Source organism: Asparagus officinalis, chromosome 5, assembly GCF_001876935.1.
Source record: "Asparagus officinalis chromosome 5, Aspof.V1, whole genome shotgun sequence".
In the NCBI taxonomy this organism is placed as follows: domain Eukaryota; kingdom Viridiplantae; phylum Streptophyta; class Magnoliopsida; order Asparagales; family Asparagaceae; genus Asparagus; species Asparagus officinalis.
Genome location: NC_033798.1, coordinates 111,995,997 through 112,002,856, shown reverse-complemented (window position 1 = coordinate 112,002,856; position 6,860 = coordinate 111,995,997). Strand labels below are relative to the sequence as shown.

The 6,860-nt window shown below is 35.4% G+C and overlaps 1 long non-coding RNA gene across 6 annotated transcripts; it reads left to right on the top strand.

Annotated features, from left to right (window-relative positions):
• LOC109840717 lies at positions 701 to 6,643 on the top strand. 6 transcript variants are annotated; one of them, XR_002247042.1, is made up of 10 exons: positions 703 to 1,050; positions 1,145 to 1,191; positions 1,642 to 1,782; positions 2,476 to 2,932; positions 3,664 to 3,782; positions 4,378 to 4,448; positions 4,684 to 4,813; positions 5,234 to 5,326; positions 5,455 to 5,552; positions 6,412 to 6,643. It is a non-coding gene; the product is annotated as an uncharacterized LOC109840717 (long non-coding RNA). The 6 variants fall into 6 exon arrangements; XR_002247039.1 differs by having other exon boundaries at positions 5,208 to 5,326; XR_002247040.1 differs by having other exon boundaries at positions 701 to 1,050; positions 4,393 to 4,448; positions 4,684 to 5,326.

Below are 6,860 nucleotides of genomic sequence, written 5' to 3'. Positions count from 1 at the left end.
ATAAATCTATTCATTTTTTTATTTCGTTATATTATACCGCCCTGCAGTGGACCAAAGACAACTTTAGCAAAATGAAGATGACGAGGTAGCAAAATGGAAATGGAAATGGGGAAAAGAGCACGTATCGGCATCATACCAAACTTGTGCAGTGGATTATACCGCTTATGCGCATATCATCTTCCAGTGCTCTTGCTCTATTAAAATCGCCATTGTCAAACAGATTTAAGCTGGACAACCGTTCTACTACATTTATAATTTTTCCTCCTTTACCTACTGATTTTGCAAGTAAGTTACAACCTTCTCCTGTGTGTCCATCGAGTTTCTTCCACATTCACACATGAAAATGATGTAACTTACCTGGGATGTCTATTCATCACTTTATTGATCTTCCATAGTTTAGTTTATTAGTTAAAATAGGGGCAGTATACGTTATTTAATGCGGTAGTGGGTTGGTTTTGTTGCTAACATGATATTTGATATGTTTCTTTATTTTTTGCAGGAGATATAAAGACTTAAATACACTACCACATAATTGATCTATTGCAGCGGTTAAGGCGCAACGGTTCTAACTGTTGCGTTAGATATCTATCGTAACAGTTTACAGTAACTAATACAACATTTAATGAAAAACGTTTCCATAGACCAAATAATTGTTCATGGGCTTAATATTTGTTAGTGGGTTTAGGAGTTGAGTTTGTAAAGCCCGTCTGACCGCAACCAAACCTCTTTCTCTCTCCTCTCTCTCTCTCTCTCAAAAATGAAATCCCTAAAATCGCTGAAATCGTCTCCAAAATTTTCCGATCCCTAAAATCGCCGTGGCCAAGATCTCGTCGCTGTTTTCGCATCGGATCTCATCTCCAAGCTCCTCTCCGATCTCTCCGATCTCGTCGCCGTTGGTTTCGTCGTCGAGCTAGTCCCCGTTTTCTAGGGTTTGCCATTCTCTCCAATCTCTCCGATCTCATCTTCGAGCTACTAATCTCGTCGTCATGCTACTCTCGTTGCCATTCCAGTCTTGTTCGTCATCGTCAAGCTACTAATCTCACCGTCAAGGTACAAAATTTCCGATTCCAGTTCCTTTCATTTCTGATCTCTACAATTTCTTCCCCCTTTCTATCTTTAAAAATCTCTTCTTCATTTTTCTTAGGTGCTGCGGATAACGTCGTCAAGCTACTAATCTCGTCGATCCCTGAGGTAAGATTCATTAACGTAAAAGCTATTTCTTCTCAAAAATTGGATTTATTTATTTTCTATTGGGTAATGACAGAATGTTGGTTGTGATTAGCTACTAGGTTAGGAAGTGGGTTAATTAAATTGAGGGGATTTACTTATATCTTGATTTAAGTAACTGTTGAATCATTGTTTTATTGATCTTTAAATTTTTTGATTTTCTGCGGGATATTGAGTGAGAGCTTATCATGCTCCCTCAATTATTTCTGGTTGATTGCTGCAAGCTTGTCAGCTACAAATGAACCAGAAAACACTCTAGAATCATTTTCACACTGTCGATGATCCTCCAATATACTGAAAGTTTGTACATATTTGAATGTTACTATTTTTGCTGTGATAACATTTCGTAATTAACAGTTTTGTTTGCTTCTGCTATACTCTGTAACTCGCCTAACTTATTACTTGCTATTGCAGTCATCAACTTACGGACGCAAGAGGGTTGGCACGCGCAAGACCCTTGTGTTCTATAAAGGAAGGGCTCCTCACGGTCAGAAGTCTGATTGGATTATGCATGAGTATAGGCTGGATGAGTCCAACTCTCCGTCCTATGTACAAGTAAATCCCAAATCTATACATATGTTACCTTTTCAACTTTTACATTTTCATTCCTAGCTAGCATAAAATTATAACCCGCAACTTCCATCACCATCTTAAATTTTTTGTATAGTACGAGAGCAAACTAGGTTCAGATTCCATTTCTCACGTATGCAGAATAGCCGCGGTAGTCGTTATCCAAGCCAAGAATTGGATCCATGAAAAGTATGCTCAGCATGTATGAACATATCACATACCTCAACCTTACCTTCAAGTTATTAATAAAGGAGTTTAAAAGCGTACTGACGATGTTCGGTTAAGACTAGTTACAGTTGAAAGTATATTGATAACGTCATGTACGTAGTTAATTTTTTTCTTCGAAGCACTATTCAATTTGAATACGTACACAACGGTAAGTTTATATTTTTTTCCAATATGTTATTCTATTTTCCATAATCTTTGAAAATACAACTATATCTTGACTCAGTGACTTTTTTTTCCAATATGTTATTCTATTTTCCATAATCTTTGAAAATACAACTATATCTTGACTCAGTGACTGTACCATTAATATTTGAATGCATCTGGAACAAGATGGAAACTCAACTACTCCCAATTAACCAAAAACACTGTACCATTAATATTTGAATGCATCTGGAACAAGATGGAAACTCAACTACTCCCAATTAACCAAAAACACACGATCTCCTTCAGGTTGCCAACACGATGGGAGAAGCAAATAATCAAGAAGACGGATGGGTGGTTTGCCAAGTCTTCAAGAAGAAGAATCTCCTGCACAAGTCCTCCGACAGCCCAAACAACAGCACCCCATCCATCACCGTCGATGCCAAAACTCACTTCCTCCTCCATTCCCAGAGCGACAGCGCCCTGGATCAAATCCTACAGTACATGGGGAGATCTTTCCAATTAAATCTCAAGGACTACTTTTTAGTTCTACCATTTTGAGTGTTCATAATGTCTATCTCCATTTCAGGCACTGCAGAGGACTCTTGAATTTGAGGAAGAATTGGCAGAGAAATTTGGACCATGGAACTTCGCTTCTATATACACATATGCTACTTCTCTATCTGCGAGTCCTATATTGTTGATGGTTTTCTAGTTATAGTTTATGCTATAAATAGTAGCATGTATACCACCAAAATGGGATCAGGTATAACCTTAATTTATTATATCAATTTTATGCAATTACTATTGTTCCAAATACTTTCTCTTATAAAAAAGTCCCTGGTAAGAAATGGTTTGTTTGAACTTAATTCCTGTGAGATCATGATGGATGGTGCATAATTTGTTGGGTCTGATGTCCAATTATGGTATGTTTTTGTAAAAGGACAAAAATCCATTGTTCGAGTACAACAGGTCTTTGTGCTATGAACTTTTTTAGCATGTTATTTGTGATCCATTCAGAATATTTTCTACATGGTAGCTTTTAATATAATCTGATATCATTTACATGACACTACCACATATTTGCTCTAACGTAACAGTTCTAACATAACAGTTCTAATGTAACAGTTCCAAATACTTTCTTCCTCTGATAAAAATCCCCGCTTCTTTTGCCCTAACCCTTAAAAAAACTCTAATCACTGATTCAGCTCAAAAATATAATTATATGGTATTTGAAGTGCTTAGATGTATTTGAAATTTGTTACTGTGTTGATTGCTACGTTCCTGAGGTTGTTAAATGCTTAAAAACCTTTTAAGTGTGTTTTTTAGGCTTAGGCACTTCACGGTCAACTTATTCAGATTCTCTTTTACTGGTGAATCATCAAGTTGTATATTAATAAGTTTCGTTGTATGATTGCAGATTTGAGATAATGATTGTAGTCCTAATAATTTATATTTTGATTTACATAGATTGTAACATGTTAGCATATTATGTAGGTTCGTAACGCCCCTTGATTTGGGAGCGAAAGGAAGCTGTCAAATTGGTGGAAACATATCAACAAATGCGGGAGGCTTGCACTTTATACGCTATGGATCACTTCATGGAAATATTCTTGGTAAGAATAACATGCTATTAAACTTTTATTGCGAGGAACACACCACAGTGTACTTCACATTAATACTTTTGACTGACTTAGATTTTATTAGTGTGTGTTATATTCACCAAATTTGATGCAAGTTCTTGGTACATTTTTTGTTGCAAAAATGTTGCTGTCAATATGCCATCTAGTTTTTTTTATTTTTTATTTTTTTTAGCGTTTATGGCTGTTTTGTATCATTCTAACTCCCAAGTGATGCAAGTTATTGGTTTAGCATTTCTATATGTTAGAAAATAGTATTTGCTGGTTTCTTGATGAGTGTGATTAACAGTCTGCATAATAGGTAAGGTACTACTGACTTAAGAAGAAATGAATATTGTGGTTTTTTGAATGTTGATAGTAATACTCTTTTTCTTGGGTACGGAAACTGGCACAAGAACATGTTCACCTGTCATGTGCAATGGGCACTAGTAAATGATGCACTGCTAAATGCAAATACATATGAGGAAGTTTGTTTTGTGCATGAAGAGAGTGATGTGCTTTGATTTTTTTAATCCTCCATAATTTGATTTTCATCTATGTGTGATTCTTATGGTTGACAATTATCAATCAGTACCATTTTGCTCAGGCATGTACCCATGATTGTTCAGCTTGGAGGCTCGCTTTCACGAATGGGCAATTAAGGTCAAGATTATTATCAATTATTTTGTTTTGTTAATTTTAAAGGACCGTCCTTCCTAAATTTGATACGATGGCTTTAGTATAACTCAATGCAACCAACCAACAAGAACACTCAATTCAAATATCTCATCAGCAACGACAATAAAACTTTTCTTGAAAGGGAATATTTTGATATCAAATAAATGCATATATTCATTAAAATGGAGACAAGAATATGATACCCGAATATTGTTTTCAGGCCTCGAAGTTGTCCTAGCTGATGGAACCATTCTTGACATGCTTACAACTTTACGCAAAGCCAATACATGATACGACTTGAAGCACTTATTCAAAGCCAAGATAAGTTACTGAATCTTCAAGAAAATAAGGTATCTGAACACTCTGACGTCAGTTACTGGCCTTATGATCAGCATAGTAAACCTTGTTCTATAAGGCAAAAATATAGAAGATAATGATTATATTAATCAAGTAATAAAGGAATTCTCTGTATGCAAAGTAAAAATGCCACTGGCAACAGATTATCATATAAGTAACATCAGGGAGATGATAATGTGTGCGTGCATGCGTGTGGTTGTGCGTGTGTGTGTCTGCATCTGCGTGTTCATGTGCATGTGCTTGAGATGATGATATGTGTGCCATTGTAGTATTTTGGGGATTATGCCTGGAGTTTGATATTCTACATACCTCCTGTAGTAAATGTGCAGACCATCAAGTTCTTAGCTTATTGTCTAATAATTGTCGATTGTACGATCTTTAATATAGTTGGGGGATCCCGACTAAATTTACAGCGCACTGGCAAGTGGGGGAGCTGATAATATTTGCACAACATCATGCAACCCTAGCTCTGAAATTGTGGCACAAAATATTTGATTGCATAACATGTATGTAGATATGATGTTTAACCATAATGACATTTTATTTTTGTTGATATTTTTTTGTCAAATCTTTTGCAGAAAATGGTTATTTGTAGTTCAAAAAATGTTAATGAAAGTCCCTTACTTCCATGCAGGAATTGTCATTTGAATGAAAAGCAAAAGGGCTTGTTTGATGGAGACCCTTAGCAATCTGTAGCCATCTATTTTACTCAAATGGAAGGTTTTGATGCAGGTGGATTATTTCCTTTATGTTAAGCTATTTATTTTGAATAATTGCAATATCTTTTTTCCCCAATTTTATTATTTCATGCTATTGCATTAGCTTTGTACTTGTAAACTCATACATTTATTACCAAGGATCTTTCTCCCCAGCAGATAAACATGCACAGATGCCCAACATTGAACTCATCCGAATACCTGATAATCTAGATCACCAATGGCCTAACTTATATGTGCATGCCTAGTGCTTTTTGTATACATGCAGTACATTTATTATGTGAAATATACGAATGGTTACATGTTTGGGAGCATCTAACGATACACAAGATATCACTAGCTGTACATGTTTGGAAGCATCTAACGATACACAAGATATCACTTTTTGTATCATATGCAAACTACTTCAATTAGAGAAATATATCATAACTTTCAAATCAGTAGAACGCTGCCCATGTGCTTTCAGAAAAGTATGTGATAGTTTTGTGATAATACCTCAAAGAGTCCATGGTAGTCACTGAGGACGGCATAACTCATATGTTTTAGTGATTTTATTTCCTTTGTTCATATAACTAAACCTATTTAGTAACTAAACTGGTTTATCGCCGCTTTGTCCGAATAATGTTTAAGTGACTTAAAAAAGACCCCCTTTGCTCATTCCCTGTTGGGATTATGGATGATAAGGGTGACGAATATGGCTGTGATTAGATGCTCTTGATAACTTTAGCCTTTTTTGTTAAAATGGTTGGATTTGGTTGTGGCAACAAACAAGCATGATGTACATTGTTCTCTTAACTTCCTTTTCAAACATCTTTTTTCCCCAATTTTATTATCATCATTGCAAAAATTATGCTGATTCATGGAAATTTACACAGGTACAGAAATGATGAAAGCCAAGATTGAGATTGATACTGACAGGTTCCTAGTGAGTATTTGACATTGAGGAACAAGTTTTTGGAAACAAATAGAGAATATAGTCTTTGACCGAGAAGTTTCATGTTTTGTAATCAAATGTTGATGTACAATGTTTGAATGTTAGTTCGGTACGATATTTTCTGAGTTGAAATGTTGGTAGTGTGGATTTAATACTTTGTAGTTTTTATACTATACTCATGTATGTTGGCACTTATCATTATGGTTGATTATGCTTAACATAATCACTTTTATATTGTGTATTAAAATTTGACTTGGCCATGTTCTTAAAAAGATTGTCCAGGTAATTGAATACTATAATTATTTTGACGTAGGAAACCAAGAACAGCTTCGATTGAGCAGTTGCAATAGCTCGATTAAAACCGTTGCGATAGCTCGATCAAAACCGCTG